The following is a 25032-nucleotide window of genomic DNA, read 5'->3' as shown; positions in this document are numbered from 1 at the left end:
CAGAGGACGGTGACCGGCCGGGCGGGGAGGAGCCGGTCAGGCGGGGGCCCAGGACAGTGACGGGCCTGGCCGGGGAGGAGTGCGTCAGGCAGGGGCAGAGGAGACGGGCTGGGTAAGGGTTAGGGTTACAGTTAGGGCACAATTCACAATCCCAAAGACGTGGAAGCGACCCGAGTGCCCATCCATCCAGGAGTGCATCAATAAAATGTGGCGTGTGGACACCACGGAGTGCCATTCGGCTGTGAGGAGCAGCGGTGAGAGGGCGCCTCTCGTGTTCTCCTGGCCAGAGCTGGAACCCGTTCCAGGAAGCCAAGTATCCCAAGAATGGACACACGAGCACCACGTGAGCGCGCTCACCAGCAAATTGGTACGAACGGATGGACGCCTAAGTGGACAGAGAGGAATCACCTTCATCGGGTGGGTGTCGGGCGGGCGGGTGGGGGGAGGGGAGGGGCATACACATCCATTAGGCATGGGGTGGGTGCGCACCGACTGGGGGATGGGCGCACTTGAAGCTCTGACCCGAGGGGGGAGGCTTGGAGAGGGCAAGGCACCCGACCTTAACATTGGTACCCCCACAATACGCTGGAACAACATGAGAGGTATATGAATAAGAACACAGGGGGGGCCGGGCGCGGTGGCTCACGCCTGTAATCCTAGCTCTCTGGGAGGCCGAGGCGGGCGGATTGCTCCAGGTCAGGAGTTCGAAACCAGCCTGAGCAAGAGCGAGACCCCGTCTCTACTAAAAATAGAAAGAAATTAATTGGCCAACTAATATATAGAGAAAAACACAGCCGGGCGTGGTGGTGCATGCCTGTAGTCCCAACTACTCGGGAGGCTGAGGCAGCAGGATTGCTTGAGCCCGGAGATTGAGGTTGCTGTGAGCTAGGCTGACGCCATGGCACTCACTCTAGCCTGGGCAGCAAAACGAGACTCTGTCTCAAAAAAAAAAAAAAAAAAGAACACAGGGGGGAGGGCGGCACGGGCAACACATGTCACCTGAATACTTGTACTCCCATCATCTGCTTGAAAAGAGAGAGAAAAGAAAATGCAATCCTAGAGGTAAGAGACACTTTTTAAAAATAATGAATCCGAAGAGAAAAGTAAAAGGAGGCCTGTGGAGCAGGTCTGGGTGTGACTCCGGATCCCCCAACATCAGGTGCCACCACCAAAGATTCCTGCGTGTAGCCCATAGAACCCCAAAAGCAACGGGACGAGTTCTGGTCACATACTCCCTCAAAATGACATCCTGGCCTTCTTCTGGAACTCCCTCCCCTCTCAGACTCTCAAGGTTTCCTCCAGCGTGTCGGTTCCCACAGAGCAGACCTTTGGTCTGAGACCTGACAGTCCAGAAGCCACGCATGCTGCCGCGTGGCGGCGGTGTCGCGGCTTGGGACAAGAGGAGGCCCCAAGGTGCGGGCTGGGGCGCCAGGCACCGCGCGGGCGCTGAGGGTGGGGGTGACCCCCACCCCGGGCCGCCGCCGCGCTCCCAGAAAGGGGACAGAACAAGAGGCAAGAAAAAAAAAAAAAAAAAAAAGCAGCAGCCTGTGGCACCCGGTATTCCCAGGCGGTCTCCCATCCAAGTACTAACCAGGCCCGACCCTGCTTAGCTTCCGAGACCAGACGAGATCGGGGGCGTTCAGGGTGGTGTGGCCCTAGACGGCGGCGGAGGGCGCCCCTGCCCCGCTCGAGAAGCCGAGCCTCTCTGGGCTTCCCCGCCGCCGCCTCCCGCCCCAGGCCCCGCGCCGGGCGGGGCCGGGCCGGCCGGGTCCCGCGGGCTCCCAGGGACGGGGGTGATGGGCGGGGCGGGGCGGGGCGGGGCGGGGTGGGGGGCTGTCTCTCTATACACACACACACACACTCACACTCACTCACACTCACACAAGATGCGCCTCCACGGCTGGACTCGCCAAGGTGGAGCCCTCCCAGCCCCCCTCGTCTCCTCGCCCGGCCTCCTTCACCTACCCGCTGCCCACCCCCAGCGCGTCGCTGCCGCTGACTGCGCACGCGCGGGACGCTCGCCCTTTGACCCCAGCCAGGGGCCGCCCTCCCCCACAACCCCTTTCAGCTGCGCCCCCCCCCTCGCCCTGTGGGTGGGCTGCCGCCTATTCCCCCGGGCCAGGGCTGGGGCACAGCCAGTGTATGGGGCGTCTCTCTCTGGGGATGTGTCCCATGGGTGGGGTGGGGTGGCGTGGTTTGGGGGGCGCTGAAGAAATCAGTCCCCTCCATCTCCTACCTCTGGAAAACGCCCAAGCCCGTGGAGAACTGCCGGCACCGCTTCGTGGGGGCCGGGACCCTCCTCCGTGTCCTCCTGTGGCCCAGTCCAACGGGCCTGGGCCTGGCCGGGGCTGCATTGGACCCCGACCACCCTGGCGTGTGGACTCGCTAAAAATCGGCCATTAGATATTGGATTCCAGCTTCCTGGAGGTCATTTCACTAATGAGTGCACCGGAAAGAGTTTCCTAATCCATCTGTCAGGGTGGCAACTGAAGGAGAATTTTAAAGCTGACAGAATAGGCGAGGGAAGGCATAGGAGATTTCCACACCCAGCAAGGAAGACTTTCCCGAAATGGAAGAAAGAAACGAGCAAACAGAGACACCGGTAGCCCGCCCGGAAAAGAGTCTGCCCCTGAGAGAAAGCACCCTGACCAGGTTCACCCGTGGGTGGGTGGCGAGCTAGCGGCATTCAGAAGAGCGAGGCCCGCAGTCTGTGCGGAAGACACCTGCGCTCGGGTGTGTGTGGCGGCGCGATTCACAAGCAGCTCTAGATGTTAAACCAAGGAGAAGCCAGGGAGTTCCCAACGCCCCAGGTGTCCTCAGCCCACGACTGGCTGCTGTGGGAATGCGAAGCCCGGCTCCTTGTCTCAGAGCGGGGTTCCCAGGAGGATCAGGCTGAAGCTGGGACTTGGCCTCAAAGTGTCCCCTCGCATGGCCACCCCCTTCCCCTTCCTGCTCCTCTACTCCTGGTGCCCCTCCATCCAGGGGCCAGACCTTAAAGAGTCACCGCAAGAGAATCCTGGTCCCAAAGGAGCCTTCTGGGGGACCGGTGCTGAGAGAGGTTGTGGGCATGGCCCGCTGGGGCTCTGCCCGACCCAGGGCTGAGAGATGCCACCTCCCAGCTCTGGGTCCCTGCAGGAAGTGTTGGCAAGCACAGGGCCGGTCCTCCAAAGGCCCAGGTGCAGGGAGCCCAGGCCAAGCAGCCTGTGGAAGAAGCCACTTGCCGTGCCACCCCGGGAACAGGACTGCAGGCCCCGGCCCTTCCCACCTCCTCCTCCTCCTCCTCCTCCTCCCCCCCGCCCCGCCCCCACAGGGCACAGGGCTCAGAGACACCTCAGACTCTTGCTACCCAAAGTGCAAAGGGCATCAGTTGCTCCTCCAAACTCCCCCCCCGCCCAGCAGACCACGTTGTCCAGCCAGCCCCCGGGCCTCCCTGGGGTGCCCAGCACAAAAGTGCAGACACCCACCGGACCCTCAGTCTCAGTTTTCGGAGGTTTTTGCCACTCTAAAGACCCGCAGGCCAGCTGGGCCTTCGGGCAGGACAGAGAGCCCCGGAATCCGACGTGGAGAGCTGCGTGTACGTCCCCATCAGGAGGCGGTCCCCACCTCCGCGGCTCTCCCCTTGCGGGGAGCGGCAGCCCAGCCGGCAGCCGCAGGGCCTCAGGGAAGACACCAGGCTGGGCCCCCGCGGCACAGCGGGGGCACGTCCCCCGCACTCACGCGACTTAGGGACGGCTGCTGGAGACTGCTGCGGCCACCCTGCTGCCGGGTTTCTGGAGGGCTTCCTGGAAGCAGCATCCACACCAAGCCCTTGGAAGGCCCAGGCGACGGAGGAGCCGGTCAGGCAGGGGCCGAGGACGGTGAGAGGCCGGGCGGGAAGGAGCGTGTCAGGCAGGGGCAGAGGACGGTGACCGGCCGGGCGGGGAGGAGCCGGTCAGGCGGGGGCCCAGGACAGTGACGGGCCTGGCCGGGGAGGAGTGCGTCAGGCAGGGGCAGAGGAGACGGGCTGGGTAAGGGTTAGGGTTACAGTTAGGGCACAATTCACAATCCCAAAGACGTGGAAGCGACCCGAGTGCCCATCCATCCAGGAGTGCATCAATAAAATGTGGCGTGTGGACACCACGGAGTGCCATTCGGCTGTGAGGAGCAGCGGTGAGAGGGCGCCTCTCGTGTTCTCCTGGCCAGAGCTGGAACCCGTTCCAGGAAGCCAAGTATCCCAAGAATGGACACACGAGCACCACGTGAGCGCGCTCACCAGCAAATTGGTACGAACGGATGGACGCCTAAGTGGACAGAGAGGAATCACCTTCATCGGGTGGGTGTCGGGCGGGCGGGTGGGGGGAGGGGAGGGGCATACACATCCATTAGGCATGGGGTGGGTGCGCACCGACTGGGGGATGGGCGCACTTGAAGCTCTGACCCGAGGGGGGAGGCTTGGAGAGGGCAAGGCACCCGACCTTAACATTGGTACCCCCACAATACGCTGGAACAACATGAGAGGTATATGAATAAGAACACAGGGGGGGCCGGGCGCGGTGGCTCACGCCTGTAATCCTAGCTCTCTGGGAGGCCGAGGCGGGCGGATTGCTCCAGGTCAGGAGTTCGAAACCAGCCTGAGCAAGAGCGAGACCCCGTCTCTACTAAAAATAGAAAGAAATTAATTGGCCAACTAATATATAGAGAAAAACACAGCCGGGCGTGGTGGTGCATGCCTGTAGTCCCAACTACTCGGGAGGCTGAGGCAGCAGGATTGCTTGAGCCCGGAGATTGAGGTTGCTGTGAGCTAGGCTGACGCCATGGCACTCACTCTAGCCTGGGCAGCAAAACGAGACTCTGTCTCAAAAAAAAAAAAAAAAAAGAACACAGGGGGGAGGGCGGCACGGGCAACACATGTCACCTGAATACTTGTACTCCCATCATCTGCTTGAAAAGAGAGAGAAAAGAAAATGCAATCCTAGAGGTAAGAGACACTTTTTAAAAATAATGAATCCGAAGAGAAAAGTAAAAGGAGGCCTGTGGAGCAGGTCTGGGTGTGACTCCGGATCCCCCAACATCAGGTGCCACCACCAAAGATTCCTGCGTGTAGCCCATAGAACCCCAAAAGCAACGGGACGAGTTCTGGTCACATACTCCCTCAAAATGACATCCTGGCCTTCTTCTGGAACTCCCTCCCCTCTCAGACTCTCAAGGTTTCCTCCAGCGTGTCGGTTCCCACAGAGCAGACCTTTGGTCTGAGACCTGACAGTCCAGAAGCCACGCATGCTGCCGCGTGGCGGCGGTGTCGCGGCTTGGGACAAGAGGAGGCCCCACGGTGCGGGCTGGGGCGCCAGGCACCGCGCGGGCGCTGAGGGTGGGGGTGACCCCCACCCCGGGCCGCCGCCGCGCTCCCAGAAAGGGGACAGAACAAGAGGCAAGAAAAAAAAAAAAAAAAAAAAGCAGCAGCCTGTGGCACCCGGTATTCCCAGGCGGTCTCCCATCCAAGTACTAACCAGGCCCGACCCTGCTTAGCTTCCGAGACCAGACGAGATCGGGGGCGTTCAGGGTGGTGTGGCCCTAGACGGCGGCGGAGGGCGCCCCTGCCCCGCTCGAGAAGCCGAGCCTCTCTGGGCTTCCCCGCCGCCGCCTCCCGCCCCAGGCCCCGCGCCGGGCGGGGCCCGGGCCGGCCGGGTCCCGCGGGCTCCCAGGGACGGGGGTGATGGGCGGGGCGGGGCGGGGCGGGGCGGGGTGGGGGGCTGTCTCTCTATACACACACACACACACTCACACTCACTCACACTCACACAAGATGCGCCTCCACGGCTGGACTCGCCAAGGTGGAGCCCTCCCAGCCCCCCTCGTCTCCTCGCCCGGCCTCCTTCACCTACCCGCTGCCCACCCCCAGCGCGTCGCTGCCGCTGACTGCGCACGCGCGGGACGCTCGCCCTTTGACCCCAGCCAGGGGCCGCCCTCCCCCACAACCCCTTTCAGCTGCGCCCCCCCCCTCGCCCTGTGGGTGGGCTGCCGCCTATTCCCCCGGGCCAGGGCTGGGGCACAGCCAGTGTATGGGGCGTCTCTCTCTGGGGATGTGTCCCATGGGTGGGGTGGGGTGGCGTGGTTTGGGGGGCGCTGAAGAAATCAGTCCCCTCCATCTCCTACCTCTGGAAAACGCCCAAGCCCGTGGAGAACTGCCGGCACCGCTTCGTGGGGGCCGGGACCCTCCTCCGTGTCCTCCTGTGGCCCAGTCCAACGGGCCTGGGCCTGGCCGGGGCTGCATTGGACCCCGACCACCCTGGCGTGTGGACTCGCTAAAAATCGGCCATTAGATATTGGATTCCAGCTTCCTGGAGGTCATTTCACTAATGAGTGCACCGGAAAGAGTTTCCTAATCCATCTGTCAGGGTGGCAACTGAAGGAGAATTTTAAAGCTGACAGAATAGGCGAGGGAAGGCATAGGAGATTTCCACACCCAGCAAGGAAGACTTTCCCGAAATGGAAGAAAGAAACGAGCAAACAGAGACACCGGTAGCCCGCCCGGAAAAGAGTCTGCCCCTGAGAGAAAGCACCCTGACCAGGTTCACCCGTGGGTGGGTGGCGAGCTAGCGGCATTCAGAAGAGCGAGGCCCGCAGTCTGTGCGGAAGACACCTGCGCTCGGGTGTGTGTGGCGGCGCGATTCACAAGCAGCTCTAGATGTTAAACCAAGGAGAAGCCAGGGAGTTCCCAACGCCCCAGGTGTCCTCAGCCCACGACTGGCTGCTGTGGGAATGCGAAGCCCGGCTCCTTGTCTCAGAGCGGGGTTCCCAGGAGGATCAGGCTGAAGCTGGGACTTGGCCTCAAAGTGTCCCCTCGCATGGCCACCCCCTTCCCCTTCCTGCTCCTCTACTCCTGGTGCCCCTCCATCCAGGGGCCAGACCTTAAAGAGTCACCGCAAGAGAATCCTGGTCCCAAAGGAGCCTTCTGGGGGACCGGTGCTGAGAGAGGTTGTGGGCATGGCCCGCTGGGGCTCTGCCCGACCCAGGGCTGAGAGATGCCACCTCCCAGCTCTGGGTCCCTGCAGGAAGTGTTGGCAAGCACAGGGCCGGTCCTCCAAAGGCCCAGGTGCAGGGAGCCCAGGCCAAGCAGCCTGTGGAAGAAGCCACTTGCCGTGCCACCCCGGGAACAGGACTGCAGGCCCCGGCCCTTCCCACCTCCTCCTCCTCCTCCTCCTCCTCCCCCCCGCCCCGCCCCCACAGGGCACAGGGCTCAGAGACACCTCAGACTCTTGCTACCCAAAGTGCAAAGGGCATCAGTTGCTCCTCCAAACTCCCCCCCCGCCCAGCAGACCACGTTGTCCAGCCAGCCCCCGGGCCTCCCTGGGGTGCCCAGCACAAAAGTGCAGACACCCACCGGACCCTCAGTCTCAGTTTTCGGAGGTTTTTGCCACTCTAAAGACCCGCAGGCCAGCTGGGCCTTCGGGCAGGACAGAGAGCCCCGGAATCCGACGTGGAGAGCTGCGTGTACGTCCCCATCAGGAGGCGGTCCCCACCTCCGCGGCTCTCCCCTTGCGGGGAGCGGCAGCCCAGCCGGCAGCCGCAGGGCCTCAGGGAAGACACCAGGCTGGGCCCCCGCGGCACAGCGGGGGCACGTCCCCCGCACTCACGCGACTTAGGGACGGCTGCTGGAGACTGCTGCGGCCACCCTGCTGCCGGGTTTCTGGAGGGCTTCCTGGAAGCAGCATCCACACCAAGCCCTTGGAAGGCCCAGGCGACGGAGGAGCCGGTCAGGCAGGGGCCGAGGACGGTGAGAGGCCGGGCGGGAAGGAGCGTGTCAGGCAGGGGCAGAGGACGGTGACCGGCCGGGCGGGGAGGAGCCGGTCAGGCGGGGGCCCAGGACAGTGACGGGCCTGGCCGGGGAGGAGTGCGTCAGGCAGGGGCAGAGGAGACGGGCTGGGTAAGGGTTAGGGTTACAGTTAGGGCACAATTCACAATCCCAAAGACGTGGAAGCGACCCGAGTGCCCATCCATCCAGGAGTGCATCAATAAAATGTGGCGTGTGGACACCACGGAGTGCCATTCGGCTGTGAGGAGCAGCGGTGAGAGGGCGCCTCTCGTGTTCTCCTGGCCAGAGCTGGAACCCGTTCCAGGAAGCCAAGTATCCCAAGAATGGACACACGAGCACCACGTGAGCGCGCTCACCAGCAAATTGGTACGAACGGATGGACGCCTAAGTGGACAGAGAGGAATCACCTTCATCGGGTGGGTGTCGGGCGGGCGGGTGGGGGGAGGGGAGGGGCATACACATCCATTAGGCATGGGGTGGGTGCGCACCGACTGGGGGATGGGCGCACTTGAAGCTCTGACCCGAGGGGGGAGGCTTGGAGAGGGCAAGGCACCCGACCTTAACATTGGTACCCCCACAATACGCTGGAACAACATGAGAGGTATATGAATAAGAACACAGGGGGGGCCGGGCGCGGTGGCTCACGCCTGTAATCCTAGCTCTCTGGGAGGCCGAGGCGGGCGGATTGCTCCAGGTCAGGAGTTCGAAACCAGCCTGAGCAAGAGCGAGACCCCGTCTCTACTAAAAATAGAAAGAAATTAATTGGCCAACTAATATATAGAGAAAAACACAGCCGGGCGTGGTGGTGCATGCCTGTAGTCCCAACTACTCGGGAGGCTGAGGCAGCAGGATTGCTTGAGCCCGGAGATTGAGGTTGCTGTGAGCTAGGCTGACGCCATGGCACTCACTCTAGCCTGGGCAGCAAAACGAGACTCTGTCTCAAAAAAAAAAAAAAAAAAGAACACAGGGGGGAGGGCGGCACGGGCAACACATGTCACCTGAATACTTGTACTCCCATCATCTGCTTGAAAAGAGAGAGAAAAGAAAATGCAATCCTAGAGGTAAGAGACACTTTTTAAAAATAATGAATCCGAAGAGAAAAGTAAAAGGAGGCCTGTGGAGCAGGTCTGGGTGTGACTCCGGATCCCCCAACATCAGGTGCCACCACCAAAGATTCCTGCGTGTAGCCCATAGAACCCCAAAAGCAACGGGACGAGTTCTGGTCACATACTCCCTCAAAATGACATCCTGGCCTTCTTCTGGAACTCCCTCCCCTCTCAGACTCTCAAGGTTTCCTCCAGCGTGTCGGTTCCCACAGAGCAGACCTTTGGTCTGAGACCTGACAGTCCAGAAGCCACGCATGCTGCCGCGTGGCGGCGGTGTCGCGGCTTGGGACAAGAGGAGGCCCCACGGTGCGGGCTGGGGCGCCAGGCACCGCGCGGGCGCTGAGGGTGGGGGTGACCCCCACCCCGGGCCGCCGCCGCGCTCCCAGAAAGGGGACAGAACAAGAGGCAAGAAAAAAAAAAAAAAAAAAAGCAGCAGCCTGTGGCACCCGGTATTCCCAGGCGGTCTCCCATCCAAGTACTAACCAGGCCCGACCCTGCTTAGCTTCCGAGACCAGACGAGATCGGGGGCGTTCAGGGTGGTGTGGCCCTAGACGGCGGCGGAGGGCGCCCCTGCCCCGCTCGAGAAGCCGAGCCTCTCTGGGCTTCCCCGCCGCCGCCTCCCGCCCCAGGCCCCGCGCCGGGCGGGGCCCGGGCCGGCCGGGTCCCGCGGGCTCCCAGGGACGGGGGTGATGGGCGGGGCGGGGCGGGGCGGGGCGGGGTGGGGGGCTGTCTCTCTATACACACACACACACACTCACACTCACTCACACTCACACAAGATGCGCCTCCACGGCTGGACTCGCCAAGGTGGAGCCCTCCCAGCCCCCCTCGTCTCCTCGCCCGGCCTCCTTCACCTACCCGCTGCCCACCCCCAGCGCGTCGCTGCCGCTGACTGCGCACGCGCGGGACGCTCGCCCTTTGACCCCAGCCAGGGGCCGCCCTCCCCCACAACCCCTTTCAGCTGCGCCCCCCCCCTCGCCCTGTGGGTGGGCTGCCGCCTATTCCCCCGGGCCAGGGCTGGGGCACAGCCAGTGTATGGGGCGTCTCTCTCTGGGGATGTGTCCCATGGGTGGGGTGGGGTGGCGTGGTTTGGGGGGCGCTGAAGAAATCAGTCCCCTCCATCTCCTACCTCTGGAAAACGCCCAAGCCCGTGGAGAACTGCCGGCACCGCTTCGTGGGGGCCGGGACCCTCCTCCGTGTCCTCCTGTGGCCCAGTCCAACGGGCCTGGGCCTGGCCGGGGCTGCATTGGACCCCGACCACCCTGGCGTGTGGACTCGCTAAAAATCGGCCATTAGATATTGGATTCCAGCTTCCTGGAGGTCATTTCACTAATGAGTGCACCGGAAAGAGTTTCCTAATCCATCTGTCAGGGTGGCAACTGAAGGAGAATTTTAAAGCTGACAGAATAGGCGAGGGAAGGCATAGGAGATTTCCACACCCAGCAAGGAAGACTTTCCCGAAATGGAAGAAAGAAACGAGCAAACAGAGACACCGGTAGCCCGCCCGGAAAAGAGTCTGCCCCTGAGAGAAAGCACCCTGACCAGGTTCACCCGTGGGTGGGTGGCGAGCTAGCGGCATTCAGAAGAGCGAGGCCCGCAGTCTGTGCGGAAGACACCTGCGCTCGGGTGTGTGTGGCGGCGCGATTCACAAGCAGCTCTAGATGTTAAACCAAGGAGAAGCCAGGGAGTTCCCAACGCCCCAGGTGTCCTCAGCCCACGACTGGCTGCTGTGGGAATGCGAAGCCCGGCTCCTTGTCTCAGAGCGGGGTTCCCAGGAGGATCAGGCTGAAGCTGGGACTTGGCCTCAAAGTGTCCCCTCGCATGGCCACCCCCTTCCCCTTCCTGCTCCTCTACTCCTGGTGCCCCTCCATCCAGGGGCCAGACCTTAAAGAGTCACCGCAAGAGAATCCTGGTCCCAAAGGAGCCTTCTGGGGGACCGGTGCTGAGAGAGGTTGTGGGCATGGCCCGCTGGGGCTCTGCCCGACCCAGGGCTGAGAGATGCCACCTCCCAGCTCTGGGTCCCTGCAGGAAGTGTTGGCAAGCACAGGGCCGGTCCTCCAAAGGCCCAGGTGCAGGGAGCCCAGGCCAAGCAGCCTGTGGAAGAAGCCACTTGCCGTGCCACCCCGGGAACAGGACTGCAGGCCCCGGCCCTTCCCACCTCCTCCTCCTCCTCCTCCTCCTCCCCCCCGCCCCGCCCCCACAGGGCACAGGGCTCAGAGACACCTCAGACTCTTGCTACCCAAAGTGCAAAGGGCATCAGTTGCTCCTCCAAACTCCCCCCCCGCCCAGCAGACCACGTTGTCCAGCCAGCCCCCGGGCCTCCCTGGGGTGCCCAGCACAAAAGTGCAGACACCCACCGGACCCTCAGTCTCAGTTTTCGGAGGTTTTTGCCACTCTAAAGACCCGCAGGCCAGCTGGGCCTTCGGGCAGGACAGAGAGCCCCGGAATCCGACGTGGAGAGCTGCGTGTACGTCCCCATCAGGAGGCGGTCCCCACCTCCGCGGCTCTCCCCTTGCGGGGAGCGGCAGCCCAGCCGGCAGCCGCAGGGCCTCAGGGAAGACACCAGGCTGGGCCCCCGCGGCACAGCGGGGGCACGTCCCCCGCACTCACGCGACTTAGGGACGGCTGCTGGAGACTGCTGCGGCCACCCTGCTGCCGGGTTTCTGGAGGGCTTCCTGGAAGCAGCATCCACACCAAGCCCTTGGAAGGCCCAGGCGACGGAGGAGCCGGTCAGGCAGGGGCCGAGGACGGTGAGAGGCCGGGCGGGAAGGAGCGTGTCAGGCAGGGGCAGAGGACGGTGACCGGCCGGGCGGGGAGGAGCCGGTCAGGCGGGGGCCCAGGACAGTGACGGGCCTGGCCGGGGAGGAGTGCGTCAGGCAGGGGCAGAGGAGACGGGCTGGGTAAGGGTTAGGGTTACAGTTAGGGCACAATTCACAATCCCAAAGACGTGGAAGCGACCCGAGTGCCCATCCATCCAGGAGTGCATCAATAAAATGTGGCGTGTGGACACCACGGAGTGCCATTCGGCTGTGAGGAGCAGCGGTGAGAGGGCGCCTCTCGTGTTCTCCTGGCCAGAGCTGGAACCCGTTCCAGGAAGCCAAGTATCCCAAGAATGGACACACGAGCACCACGTGAGCGCGCTCACCAGCAAATTGGTACGAACGGATGGACGCCTAAGTGGACAGAGAGGAATCACCTTCATCGGGTGGGTGTCGGGCGGGCGGGTGGGGGGAGGGGAGGGGCATACACATCCATTAGGCATGGGGTGGGTGCGCACCGACTGGGGGATGGGCGCACTTGAAGCTCTGACCCGAGGGGGGAGGCTTGGAGAGGGCAAGGCACCCGACCTTAACATTGGTACCCCCACAATACGCTGGAACAACATGAGAGGTATATGAATAAGAACACAGGGGGGGCCGGGCGCGGTGGCTCACGCCTGTAATCCTAGCTCTCTGGGAGGCCGAGGCGGGCGGATTGCTCCAGGTCAGGAGTTCGAAACCAGCCTGAGCAAGAGCGAGACCCCGTCTCTACTAAAAATAGAAAGAAATTAATTGGCCAACTAATATATAGAGAAAAACACAGCCGGGCGTGGTGGTGCATGCCTGTAGTCCCAACTACTCGGGAGGCTGAGGCAGCAGGATTGCTTGAGCCCGGAGATTGAGGTTGCTGTGAGCTAGGCTGACGCCATGGCACTCACTCTAGCCTGGGCAGCAAAACGAGACTCTGTCTCAAAAAAAAAAAAAAAAAAGAACACAGGGGGGAGGGCGGCACGGGCAACACATGTCACCTGAATACTTGTACTCCCATCATCTGCTTGAAAAGAGAGAGAAAAGAAAATGCAATCCTAGAGGTAAGAGACACTTTTTAAAAATAATGAATCCGAAGAGAAAAGTAAAAGGAGGCCTGTGGAGCAGGTCTGGGTGTGACTCCGGATCCCCCAACATCAGGTGCCACCACCAAAGATTCCTGCGTGTAGCCCATAGAACCCCAAAAGCAACGGGACGAGTTCTGGTCACATACTCCCTCAAAATGACATCCTGGCCTTCTTCTGGAACTCCCTCCCCTCTCAGACTCTCAAGGTTTCCTCCAGCGTGTCGGTTCCCACAGAGCAGACCTTTGGTCTGAGACCTGACAGTCCAGAAGCCACGCATGCTGCCGCGTGGCGGCGGTGTCGCGGCTTGGGACAAGAGGAGGCCCCAAGGTGCGGGCTGGGGCGCCAGGCACCGCGCGGGCGCTGAGGGTGGGGGTGACCCCCACCCCGGGCCGCCGCCGCGCTCCCAGAAAGGGGACAGAACAAGAGGCAAGAAAAAAAAAAAAAAAAAAAAGCAGCAGCCTGTGGCACCCGGTATTCCCAGGCGGTCTCCCATCCAAGTACTAACCAGGCCCGACCCTGCTTAGCTTCCGAGACCAGACGAGATCGGGGGCGTTCAGGGTGGTGTGGCCCTAGACGGCGGCGGAGGGCGCCCCTGCCCCGCTCGAGAAGCCGAGCCTCTCTGGTCTTCCCCGCCGCCGCCTCCCGCCCCAGGCCCCGCGCCGGGCGGGGCCGGGCCGGCCGGGTCCCGCGGGCTCCCAGGGACGGGGGTGATGGGCGGGGCGGGGCGGGGCGGGGCGGGGTGGGGGGCTGTCTCTCTATACACACACACACACACTCACACTCACTCACACTCACACAAGATGCGCCTCCACGGCTGGACTCGCCAAGGTGGAGCCCTCCCAGCCCCCCTCGTCTCCTCGCCCGGCCTCCTTCACCTACCCGCTGCCCACCCCCAGCGCGTCGCTGCCGCTGACTGCGCACGCGCGGGACGCTCGCCCTTTGACCCCAGCCAGGGGCCGCCCTCCCCCACAACCCCTTTCAGCTGCGCCCCCCCCCCTCGCCCTGTGGGTGGGCTGCCGCCTATACCCCCGGGCCAGGGCTGGGGCACAGCCAGTGTATGGGGCGTCTCTCTCTGGGGATGTGTCCCATGGGTGGGGTGGGGTGGCGTGGTTTGGGGGGCGCTGAAGAAATCAGTCCCCTCCATCTCCTACCTCTGGAAAACGCCCAAGCCCGTGGAGAACTGCCGGCACCGCTTCGTGGGGGCCGGGACCCTCCTCCGTGTCCTCCTGTGGCCCAGTCCAACGGACCTGGGCCTGGCCGGGGCTGCATTGGACCCCGACCACCCTGGCGTGTGGACTCGCTAAAAATCGGCCATTAGATATTGGATTCCAGCTTCCTGGAGGTCATTTCACTAATGAGTGCACCGGAAAGAGTTTCCTAATCCATCTGTGAGGGTGGCAACTGAAAGAGAATTTTAAAGCTGACAGAATAGGCGAGGGAAGGCATAGGAGATTTCCACACCCAGCAAGGAAGACTTTCCCGAAATGGAAGAAAGAAACGAGCAAACAGAGACACCGGTAGCCCGCCCGGAAAAGAGTCTGCCCCTGAGAGAAAGCACCCTGACCAGGTTAACCCGTGGGTGGGTGGCGAGCTAGCGGCATTCAGAAGAGCGAGGCCCGCAGTCTGTGCGGAAGACACCTGCGCTCGGGTGTGTGTGGCGGCGCGATTCACAAGCAGCTCTAGATGTTAAACCAAGGAGAAGCCAGGGAGTTCCCAACGCCCCAGGTGTCCTCAGCCCACGACTGGCTGCTGTGGGAATGCGAAGCCCGGCTCCTTGTCTCAGAGCGGGGTTCCCAGGAGGATCAGGCTGAAGCTGGGACTTGGCCTCAAAGTGTCCCCTCGCATGGCCACCCCCTTCCCCTTCCTGCTCCTCTACTCCTGGTGCCCCTCCATCCAGGGGCCAGACCTTAAAGAGTCACCGCAAGAGAATCCTGGTCCCAAAGGAGCCTTCTGGGGGACCGGTGCTGAGAGAGGTTGTGGGCATGGCCCGCTGGGGCTCTGCCCGACCCAGGGCTGAGAGATGCCACCTCCCAGCTCTGGGTCCCTGCAGGAAGTGTTGGCAAGCACAGGGCCGGTCCTCCAAAGGCCCAGGTGCAGGGAGCCCAGGCCAAGCAGCCTGTGGAAGAAGCCACTTGCCGTGCCACCCCGGGAACAGGACTGCAGGCCCCGGCCCTTCCCACCTCCTCCTCCTCCTCCTCCTCCTCCCCCCCGCCCCGCCCCCACAGGGCACAGGGCTCAGAGACACCTCAGACTCTTGCTACCCAAAGTGCAAAGGGCATCAGTTGCTCCTCCAACCCCCCCCCCCCCGCCCAGCAGACCACGTTGTCCAGCCAGCCCCCGGGCCTCCCTGGGGTGCCCAGCACAAAAGTGCAGACACCCACCGGACCCTCAGTCTCAGTTTTCGGAGGTTTTTGCCACTCTAAGGACCCGCAGGCCAGCTGGGCCTTCGGGCAGGACAGAGAGCCCCGGAATCCGACGTGGAGAGCTGCGTGTACGTCCCCATCAGGAGGCGGTCCCCACCTCCGCGGCTCTCCCCTTGCGGGGAGCGGCAGCCCAGCCGGCAGCCGCAGGGCCTCAGGGAAGACACCAGGCTGGGCCCCCGCGGCACAGCGGGGGCACGTCCCCCGCACTCACGCGACTTAGGGACGGCTGCTGGAGACTGCTGCGGCCACCCTGCTGCCGGGTTTCTGGAGGGCTTCCTGGAAGCAGCATCCACACCAAGCCCTTGGAAGGCCCAGGCGACGGAGGAGCCGGTCAGGCAGGGGCCGAGGACGGTGAGAGGCCGGGCGGGAAGGAGCGTGTCAGGCAGGGGCAGAGGACGGTGACCGGCCGGGCGGGGAGGAGCCGGTCAGGCGGGGGCCCAGGACAGTGACGGGCCTGGCCGGGGAGGAGTGCGTCAGGCAGGGGCAGAGGAGACGGGCTGGGTAAGGGTTAGGGTTACAGTTAGGGCACAATTCACAATCCCAAAGACGTGGAAGCGACCCGAGTGCCCATCCATCCAGGAGTGCATCAATAAAATGTGGCGCGTGGACACCACGGAGTGCCATTCGGCTGTGAGGAGCAGCGGTGAGAGGGCGCCTCTCGTGTTCTCCTGGCCAGAGCTGGAACCCGTTCCAGTAAGCCAAGTATCCCAAGAATGGACACACGAGCACCACGTGAGCGCGCTCACCAGCAAATTGGTACGAACGGATGGACGCCTAAGTGGACAGAGAGGAATCACCTTCATCGGGTGGGTGTCGGGCGGGCGGGTGGGGGGAGGGGAGGGGCATACACATCCATTAGGCATGGGGTGGGTGCGCACCGACTGGGGGATGGGCGCACTTGAAGCTCTGACCCGAGGGGGGAGGCTTGGAGAGGGCAAGGCACCCGACCTTAACATTGGTACCCCCACAATACGCTGGAACAACATGAGAGGTATATGAATAAGAACACAGGGGGGGCCGGGCGCGGTGGCTCACGCCTGTAATCCTAGCTCTCTGGGAGGCCGAGGCGGGCGGATTGCTCCAGGTCAGGAGTTCGAAACCAGCCTGAGCAAGAGCGAGACCCCGTCTCTACTAAAAATAGAAAGAAATTAATTGGCCAACTAATATATAGAGAAAAACACAGCCGGGCGTGGTGGTGCATGCCTGTAGTCCCAACTACTCGGGAGGCTGAGGCAGCAGGATTGCTTGAGCCCGGAGATTGAGGTTGCTGTGAGCTAGGCTGACGCCATGGCACTCACTCTAGCCTGGGCAGCAAAACGAGACTCTGTCTCAAAAAAAAAAAAAAAAAAAGAACACAGGGGGGAGGGCGGCACGGGCAACACATGTCACCTGAATACTTGTACTCCCATCATCTGCTTGAAAAGAGAGAGAAAAGAAAATGCAATCCTAGAGGTAAGAGACACTTTTTAAAAATAATGAATCCGAAGAGAAAAGTAAAAGGAGGCCTGTGGAGCAGGTCTGGGTGTGACTCCGGATCCCCCAACATCAGGTGCCACCACCAAAGATTCCTGCGTGTAGCCCATAGAACCCCAAAAGCAACGGGATGAGTTCTGGTCACATACTCCCTCAAAATGACATCCTGGCCTTCTTCTGGAACTCCCTCCCCTCTCAGACTCTCAAGGTTTCCTCCAGCGTGTCGGTTCCCACAGAGCAGACCTTTGGTCTGAGACCTGACAGTCCAGAAGCCACGCATGCTGCCGCGTGGCGGCGGTGTCGCGGCTTGGGACAAGAGGAGGCCCCACGGTGCGGGCTGGGGCGCCAGGCACCGCGCGGGCGCTGAGGGTGGGGGTGACCCCCACCCCGGGCCGCCGCCGCGCTCCCAGAAAGGGGACAGAACAAGAGGCAAGAAAAAAAAAAAAAAAAAAAGCAGCAGCCTGTGGCACCCGGTATTCCCAGGCGGTCTCCCATCCAAGTACTAACCAGGCCCGACCCTGCTTAGCTTCCGAGACCAGACGAGATCGGGGGCGTTCAGGGTGGTGTGGCCCTAGACGGCGGCGGAGGGCGCCCCTGCCCCGCTCGAGAAGCCGAGCCTCTCTGGGCTTCCCCGCCGCCGCCTCCCGCCCCAGGCCCCGCGCCGGGCGGGGCCCGGGCCGGCCGGGTCCCGCGGGCTCCCAGGGACGGGGGTGATGGGCGGGGCGGGGCGGGGCGGGGTGGGGGGCTGTCTCTCTATACACACACACACACACTCACACTCACTCACACTCACACAAGATGCGCCTCCACGGCTGGACTCGCCAAGGTGGAGCCCTCCCAGCCCCCCTCGTCTCCTCGCCCGGCCTCCTTCACCTACCCGCTGCCCACCCCCAGCGCGTCGCTGCCGCTGACTGCGCACGCGCGGGACGCTCGCCCTTTGACCCCAGCCAGGGGCCGCCCTCCCCCACAACCCCTTTCAGCTGCGCCCCCCCCCTCGCCCTGTGGGTGGGCTGCCGCCTATTCCCCCGGGCCAGGGCTGGGGCACAGCCAGTGTATGGGGCGTCTCTCTCTGGGGATGTGTCCCATGGGTGGGGTGGGGTGGCGTGGTTTGGGGGGCGCTGAAGAAATCAGTCCCCTCCATCTCCTACCTCTGGAAAACGCCCAAGCCCGTGGAGAACTGCCGGCACCGCTTCGTGGGGGCCGGGACCCTCCTCCGTGTCCTCCTGTGGCCCAGTCCAACGGGCCTGGGCCTGGCCGGGGCTGCATTGGACCCCGACCACCCTGGCGTGTGGACTCGCTAAAAATCGGCCATTAGATATTGGATTCCAGCTTCCTGGAGGTCATTTCACTAATGAGTGCACCGGAAAGAGTTTCCTAATCCATCTGTCAGGGTGGCAACTGAAGGAGAATTTTAAAGCTGACAGAATAGGCGAGGGAAGGCATAGGAGATTTCCACACCCAGCAAGGAAGACTTTCCCGAAATGGAAGAAAGAAACGAGCAAACAGAGACACCGGTAGCCCGCCCGGAAAAGAGTCTGCCCCTGAGAGAAAGCACCCTGACCAGGTTCACCCGTGGGTGGGTGGCGAGCTAGCGGCATTCAGAAGAGCGAGGCCCGCAGTCTGTGCGGAAGACACCTGCGCTCGGGTGTGTGTGGCGGCGCGATTCACAAGCAGCTCTAGATGTTAAACCAAGGAGAAGCCAGGGAGTTCCCAACGCCCCAGGTGTCCTCAGCCCACGACTGGCTGCTGTGGGAATGCGAAGCCCGGCTCCTTGTCTCAGAGCGGGGTTCCCAGGAGGATCAGGCTGAAGCTGGGACTTGGCCTCAAAGTGTCCCCTCGCATGGCCACCCCCTTCCCCTTCCTGCTCCTCTACTCCTGGTGCCCCTCCATCCAGGGGCCAGACCTTAAAGAGTCACCGCAAGAGAATCCTGGTCCCAAAGGAGCCTTCTGGGGGACCGGTGCTGAGAGAGGTTGTGGGCATGGCCCGCTGGGGCTCTGCCCGACCCAGGGCTGAGAGATGCCACCTCCCAGCTCTGGGTCCCTGCAGGAAGTGTTGGCAAGCACAGGGCCGGTCCTCCAAAGGCCCAGGTGCAGGGAGCCCAGGCCAAGCAGCCTGTGGAAGAAGCCACTTGCCGTGCCACCCCGGGAACAGGACTGCAGGCCCCGGCCCTTCCCACCTCCTCCTCCTCCTCCTCCTCCTCCCCCCCGCCCCGCCCCCACAGGGCACAGGGCTCAGAGACACCTCAGACTCTTGCTACCCAAAGTGCAAAGGGCATCAGTTGCTCCTCCAAACTCCCCCCCCGCCCAGCAGACCACGTTGTCCAGCCAGCCCCCGGGCCTCCCTGGGGTGCCCAGCACAAAAGTGCAGACACCCACCGGACCCTCAGTCTCAGTTTTCGGAGGTTTTTGCCACTCTAAAGACCCGCAGGCCAGCTGGGCCTTCGGGCAGGACAGAGAGCCCCGGAATCCGACGTGGAGAGCTGCGTGTACGTCCCCATCAGGAGGCGGTCCCCACCTCCGCGGCTCTCCCCTTGCGGGGAGCGGCAGCCCAGCCGGCAGCCGCAGGGCCTCAGGGAAGACACCAGGCTGGGCCCCCGCGGCACAGCGGGGGCACGTCCCCCGCACTCACGCGACTTAGGGACGGCTGCTGGAGACTGCTGCGGCCACCCTGCTGCCGGGTTTCTGGAGGGCTTCCTGGAAGCAGCATCCACACCAAGCCCTTGGAAGGCCCAGGCGACGGAGGAGCCGGTCAGGCAGGGGCCGAGGACGGTGAGAGGCCGGGCGGGAAGGAGCGTGTCAGGCAGGGGCAGAGGACGGTGACCGGCCGGGCGGGGAGGAGCCGGTCAGGCGGGGGCCCAGGACAGTGACGGGCCTGGCCGGGGAGGAGTGCGTCAGGCAGGGGCAGAGGAGACGGGCTGGGTAAGGGTTAGGGTTACAGTTAGGGCACAATTCACAATCCCAAAGACGTGGAAGCGACCCGAGTGCCCATCCATCCAGGAGTGCATCAATAAAATGTGGCGTGTGGACACCACGGAGTGCCATTCGGCTGTGAGGAGCAGCGGTGAGAGGGCGCCTCTCGTGTTCTCCTGGCCAGAGCTGGAACCCGTTCCAGGAAGCCAAGTATCCCAAGAATGGACACACGAGCACCACGTGAGCGCGCTCACCAGCAAATTGGTACGAACGGATGGACGCCTAAGTGGACAGAGAGGAATCACCTTCATCGGGTGGGTGTCGGGCGGGCGGGTGGGGGGAGGGGAGGGGCATACACATCCATTAGGCATGGGGTGGGTGCGCACCGACTGGGGGATGGGCGCACTTGAAGCTCTGACCCGAGGGGGGAGGCTTGGAGAGGGCAAGGCACCCGACCTTAACATTGGTACCCCCACAATACGCTGGAACAACATGAGAGGTATATGAATAAGAACACAGGGGGGGCCGGGCGCGGTGGCTCACGCCTGTAATCCTAGCTCTCTGGGAGGCCGAGGCGGGCGGATTGCTCCAGGTCAGGAGTTCGAAACCAGCCTGAGCAAGAGCGAGACCCCGTCTCTACTAAAAATAGAAAGAAATTAATTGGCCAACTAATATATAGAGAAAAACACAGCCGGGCGTGGTGGTGCATGCCTGTAGTCCCAACTACTCGGGAGGCTGAGGCAGCAGGATTGCTTGAGCCCGGAGATTGAGGTTGCTGTGAGCTAGGCTGACGCCATGGCACTCACTCTAGCCTGGGCAGCAAAACGAGACTCTGTCTCAAAAAAAAAAAAAAAAAAGAACACAGGGGGGAGGGCGGCACGGGCAACACATGTCACCTGAATACTTGTACTCCCATCATCTGCTTGAAAAGAGAGAGAAAAGAAAATGCAATCCTAGAGGTAAGAGACACTTTTTAAAAATAATGAATCCGAAGAGAAAAGTAAAAGGAGGCCTGTGGAGCAGGTCTGGGTGTGACTCCGGATCCCCCAACATCAGGTGCCACCACCAAAGATTCCTGCGTGTAGCCCATAGAACCCCAAAAGCAACGGGACGAGTTCTGGTCACATACTCCCTCAAAATGACATCCTGGCCTTCTTCTGGAACTCCCTCCCCTCTCAGACTCTCAAGGTTTCCTCCAGCGTGTCGGTTCCCACAGAGCAGACCTTTGGTCTGAGACCTGACAGTCCAGAAGCCACGCATGCTGCCGCGTGGCGGCGGTGTCGCGGCTTGGGACAAGAGGAGGCCCCAAGGTGCGGGCTGGGGCGCCAGGCACCGCGCGGGCGCTGAGGGTGGGGGTGACCCCCACCCCGGGCCGCCGCCGCGCTCCCAGAAAGGGGACAGAACAAGAGGCAAGAAAAAAAAAAAAAAAAAAAAGCAGCAGCCTGTGGCACCCGGTATTCCCAGGCGGTCTCCCATCCAAGTACTAACCAGGCCCGACCCTGCTTAGCTTCCGAGACCAGACGAGATCGGGGGCGTTCAGGGTGGTGTGGCCCTAGACGGCGGCGGAGGGCGCCCCTGCCCCGCTCGAGAAGCCGAGCCTCTCTGGTCTTCCCCGCCGCCGCCTCCCGCCCCAGGCCCCGCGCCGGGCGGGGCCGGGCCGGCCGGGTCCCGCGGGCTCCCAGGGACGGGGGTGATGGGCGGGGCGGGGCGGGGCGGGGCGGGGTGGGGGGCTGTCTCTCTATACACACACACACACACTCACACTCACTCACACTCACACAAGATGCGCCTCCACGGCTGGACTCGCCAAGGTGGAGCCCTCCCAGCCCCCCTCGTCTCCTCGCCCGGCCTCCTTCACCTACCCGCTGCCCACCCCCAGCGCGTCGCTGCCGCTGACTGCGCACGCGCGGGACGCTCGCCCTTTGACCCCAGCCAGGGGCCGCCCTCCCCCACAACCCCTTTCAGCTGCGCCCCCCCCCTCGCCCTGTGGGTGGGCTGCCGCCTATACCCCCGGGCCAGGGCTGGGGCACAGCCAGTGTATGGGGCGTCTCTCTCTGGGGATGTGTCCCATGGGTGGGGTGGGGTGGCGTGGTTTGGGGGGCGCTGAAGAAATCAGTCCCCTCCATCTCCTACCTCTGGAAAACGCCCAAGCCCGTGGAGAACTGCCGGCACCGCTTCGTGGGGGCCGGGACCCTCCTCCGTGTCCTCCTGTGGCCCAGTCCAACGGACCTGGGCCTGGCCGGGGCTGCATTGGACCCCGACCACCCTGGCGTGTGGACTCGCTAAAAATCGGCCATTAGATATTGGATTCCAGCTTCCTGGAGGTCATTTCACTAATGAGTGCACCGGAAAGAGTTTCCTAATCCATCTGTGAGGGTGGCAACTGAAAGAGAATTTTAAAGCTGACAGAATAGGCGAGGGAAGGCATAGGAGATTTCCACACCCAGCAAGGAAGACTTTCCCGAAATGGAAGAAAGAAACGAGCAAACAGAGACACCGGTAGCCCGCCCGGAAAAGAGTCTGCCCCTGAGAGAAAGCACCCTGACCAGGTTAACCCGTGGGTGGGTGGCGAGCTAGCGGCATTCAGAAGAGCGAGGCCCGCAGTCTGTGCGGAAGACACCTGCGCTCGGGTGTGTGTGGCGGCGCGATTCACAAGCAGCTCTAGATGTTAAACCAAGGAGAAGCCAGGGAGTTCCCAACGCCCCAGGTGTCCTCAGCCCACGACTGGCTGCTGTGGGAATGCGAAGCCCGGCTCCTTGTCTCAGAGCGGGGTTCCCAGGAGGATCAGGCTGAAGCTGGGACTTGGCCTCAAAGTGTCCCCTCGCATGGCCACCCCCTTCCCCTTCCTGCTCCTCTACTCCTGGTGCCCCTCCATCCAGGGGCCAGACCTTAAAGAGTCACCGCAAGAGAATCCTGGTCCCAAAGGAGCCTTCTGGGGGACCGGTGCTGAGAGAGGTTGTGGGCATGGCCCGCTGGGGCTCTGCCCGACCCAGGGCTGAGAGATGCCACCTCCCAGCTCTGGGTCCCTGCAGGAAGTGTTGGCAAGCACAGGGCCGGTCCTCCAAAGGCCCAGGTGCAGGGAGCCCAGGCCAAGCAGCCTGTGGAAGAAGCCACTTGCCGTGCCACCCCGGGAACAGGACTGCAGGCCCCGGCCCTTCCCACCTCCTCCTCCTCCTCCTCCTCCTCCCCCCCGCCCCGCCCCCACAGGGCACAGGGCTCAGAGACACCTCAGACTCTTGCTACCCAAAGTGCAAAGGGCATCAGTTGCTCCTCCAACCCCCCCCCCCCGCCCAGCAGACCACGTTGTCCAGCCAGCCCCCGGGCCTCCCTGGGGTGCCCAGCACAAAAGTGCAGACACCCACCGGACCCTCAGTCTCAGTTTTCGGAGGTTTTTGCCACTCTAAGGACCCGCAGGCCAGCTGGGCCTTCGGGCAGGACAGAGAGCCCCGGAATCCGACGTGGAGAGCTGCGTGTACGTCCCCATCAGGAGGCGGTCCCCACCTCCGCGGCTCTCCCCTTGCGGGGAGCGGCAGCCCAGCCGGCAGCCGCAGGGCCTCAGGGAAGACACCAGGCTGGGCCCCCGCGGCACAGCGGGGGCACGTCCCCCGCACTCACGCGACTTAGGGACGGCTGCTGGAGACTGCTGCGGCCACCCTGCTGCCGGGTTTCTGGAGGGCTTCCTGGAAGCAGCATCCACACCAAGCCCTTGGAAGGCCCAGGCGACGGAGGAGCCGGTCAGGCAGGGGCCGAGGACGGTGAGAGGCCGGGCGGGAAGGAGCGTGTCAGGCAGGGGCAGAGGACGGTGACCGGCCGGGCGGGGAGGAGCCGGTCAGGCGGGGGCCCAGGACAGTGACGGGCCTGGCCGGGGAGGAGTGCGTCAGGCAGGGGCAGAGGAGACGGGCTGGGTAAGGGTTAGGGTTACAGTTAGGGCACAATTCACAATCCCAAAGACGTGGAAGCGACCCGAGTGCCCATCCATCCAGGAGTGCATCAATAAAATGTGGCGCGTGGACACCACGGAGTGCCATTCGGCTGTGAGGAGCAGCGGTGAGAGGGCGCCTCTCGTGTTCTCCTGGCCAGAGCTGGAACCCGTTCCAGTAAGCCAAGTATCCCAAGAATGGACACACGAGCACCACGTGAGCGCGCTCACCAGCAAATTGGTACGAACGGATGGACGCCTAAGTGGACAGAGAGGAATCACCTTCATCGGGTGGGTGTCGGGCGGGCGGGTGGGGGGAGGGGAGGGGCATACACATCCATTAGGCATGGGGTGGGTGCGCACCGACTGGGGGATGGGCGCACTTGAAGCTCTGACCCGAGGGGGGAGGCTTGGAGAGGGCAAGGCACCCGACCTTAACATTGGTACCCCCACAATACGCTGGAACAACATGAGAGGTATATGAATAAGAACACAGGGGGGGCCGGGCGCGGTGGCTCACGCCTGTAATCCTAGCTCTCTGGGAGGCCGAGGCGGGCGGATTGCTCCAGGTCAGGAGTTCGAAACCAGCCTGAGCAAGAGCGAGACCCCGTCTCTACTAAAAATAGAAAGAAATTAATTGGCCAACTAATATATAGAGAAAAACACAGCCGGGCGTGGTGGTGCATGCCTGTAGTCCCAACTACTCGGGAGGCTGAGGCAGCAGGATTGCTTGAGCCCGGAGATTGAGGTTGCTGTGAGCTAGGCTGACGCCATGGCACTCACTCTAGCCTGGGCAGCAAAACGAGACTCTGTCTCAAAAAAAAAAAAAAAAAAAGAACACAGGGGGGAGGGCGGCACGGGCAACACATGTCACCTGAATACTTGTACTCCCATCATCTGCTTGAAAAGAGAGAGAAAAGAAAATGCAATCCTAGAGGTAAGAGACACTTTTTAAAAATAATGAATCCGAAGAGAAAAGTAAAAGGAGGCCTGTGGAGCAGGTCTGGGTGTGACTCCGGATCCCCCAACATCAGGTGCCACCACCAAAGATTCCTGCGTGTAGCCCATAGAACCCCAAAAGCAACGGGATGAGTTCTGGTCACATACTCCCTCAAAATGACATCCTGGCCTTCTTCTGGAACTCCCTCCCCTCTCAGACTCTCAAGGTTTCCTCCAGCGTGTCGGTTCCCACAGAGCAGACCTTTGGTCTGAGACCTGACAGTCCAGAAGCCACGCATGCTGCCGCGTGGCGGCGGTGTCGCGGCTTGGGACAAGAGGAGGCCCCACGGTGCGGGCTGGGGCGCCAGGCACCGCGCGGGCGCTGAGGGTGGGGGTGACCCCCACCCCGGGCCGCCGCCGCGCTCCCAGAAAGGGGACAGAACAAGAGGCAAGAAAAAAAAAAAAAAAAAAAGCAGCAGCCTGTGGCACCCGGTATTCCCAGGCGGTCTCCCATCCAAGTACTAACCAGGCCCGACCCTGCTTAGCTTCCGAGACCAGACGAGATCGGGGGCGTTCAGGGTGGTGTGGCCCTAGAC

The 25032-nt window shown here is 62.7% G+C and overlaps 7 non-coding genes across 7 annotated transcripts; all 7 read right to left on the bottom strand.

Annotated features, from left to right (window-relative positions):
- Positions 1-1542: 1542 nt before the first annotated feature.
- LOC142876564 (5S ribosomal RNA) lies at positions 1543-1661 on the bottom strand. Its single transcript, XR_012923464.1, has one exon. It is a non-coding gene; the product is annotated as a 5S ribosomal RNA (ribosomal RNA).
- A 3776-nt stretch (positions 1662-5437) lies between these two features.
- Positions 5438-5556, bottom strand: LOC142876563 (5S ribosomal RNA). Its single transcript, XR_012923463.1, has one exon. It is a non-coding gene; the product is annotated as a 5S ribosomal RNA (ribosomal RNA).
- Positions 5557-9332: 3776 nt separating this feature from the next.
- Positions 9333-9451, bottom strand: LOC142876562 (5S ribosomal RNA). The gene has a single exon (XR_012923462.1). It is a non-coding gene; the product is annotated as a 5S ribosomal RNA (ribosomal RNA).
- Positions 9452-13228: 3777 nt separating this feature from the next.
- On the bottom strand, positions 13229-13347 carry LOC142876561 (5S ribosomal RNA). The gene has a single exon (XR_012923461.1). It is a non-coding gene; the product is annotated as a 5S ribosomal RNA (ribosomal RNA).
- Positions 13348-17126: 3779 nt separating this feature from the next.
- LOC142876560 (5S ribosomal RNA) lies at positions 17127-17245 on the bottom strand. Its single transcript, XR_012923460.1, has one exon. It is a non-coding gene; the product is annotated as a 5S ribosomal RNA (ribosomal RNA).
- A 3772-nt stretch (positions 17246-21017) lies between these two features.
- Positions 21018-21136, bottom strand: LOC142876558 (5S ribosomal RNA). Its single transcript, XR_012923458.1, has one exon. It is a non-coding gene; the product is annotated as a 5S ribosomal RNA (ribosomal RNA).
- A 3777-nt stretch (positions 21137-24913) lies between these two features.
- LOC142876557 (5S ribosomal RNA) lies at positions 24914-25032 on the bottom strand. The gene has a single exon (XR_012923457.1). It is a non-coding gene; the product is annotated as a 5S ribosomal RNA (ribosomal RNA).

This window comes from Microcebus murinus, chromosome 15 (genome assembly GCF_040939455.1).
Source record: "Microcebus murinus isolate Inina chromosome 15, M.murinus_Inina_mat1.0, whole genome shotgun sequence".
In the NCBI taxonomy this organism is placed as follows: Eukaryota; Metazoa; Chordata; class Mammalia; order Primates; family Cheirogaleidae; genus Microcebus; species Microcebus murinus.
This window is presented reverse-complemented; position numbering and strand designations above follow the sequence as displayed.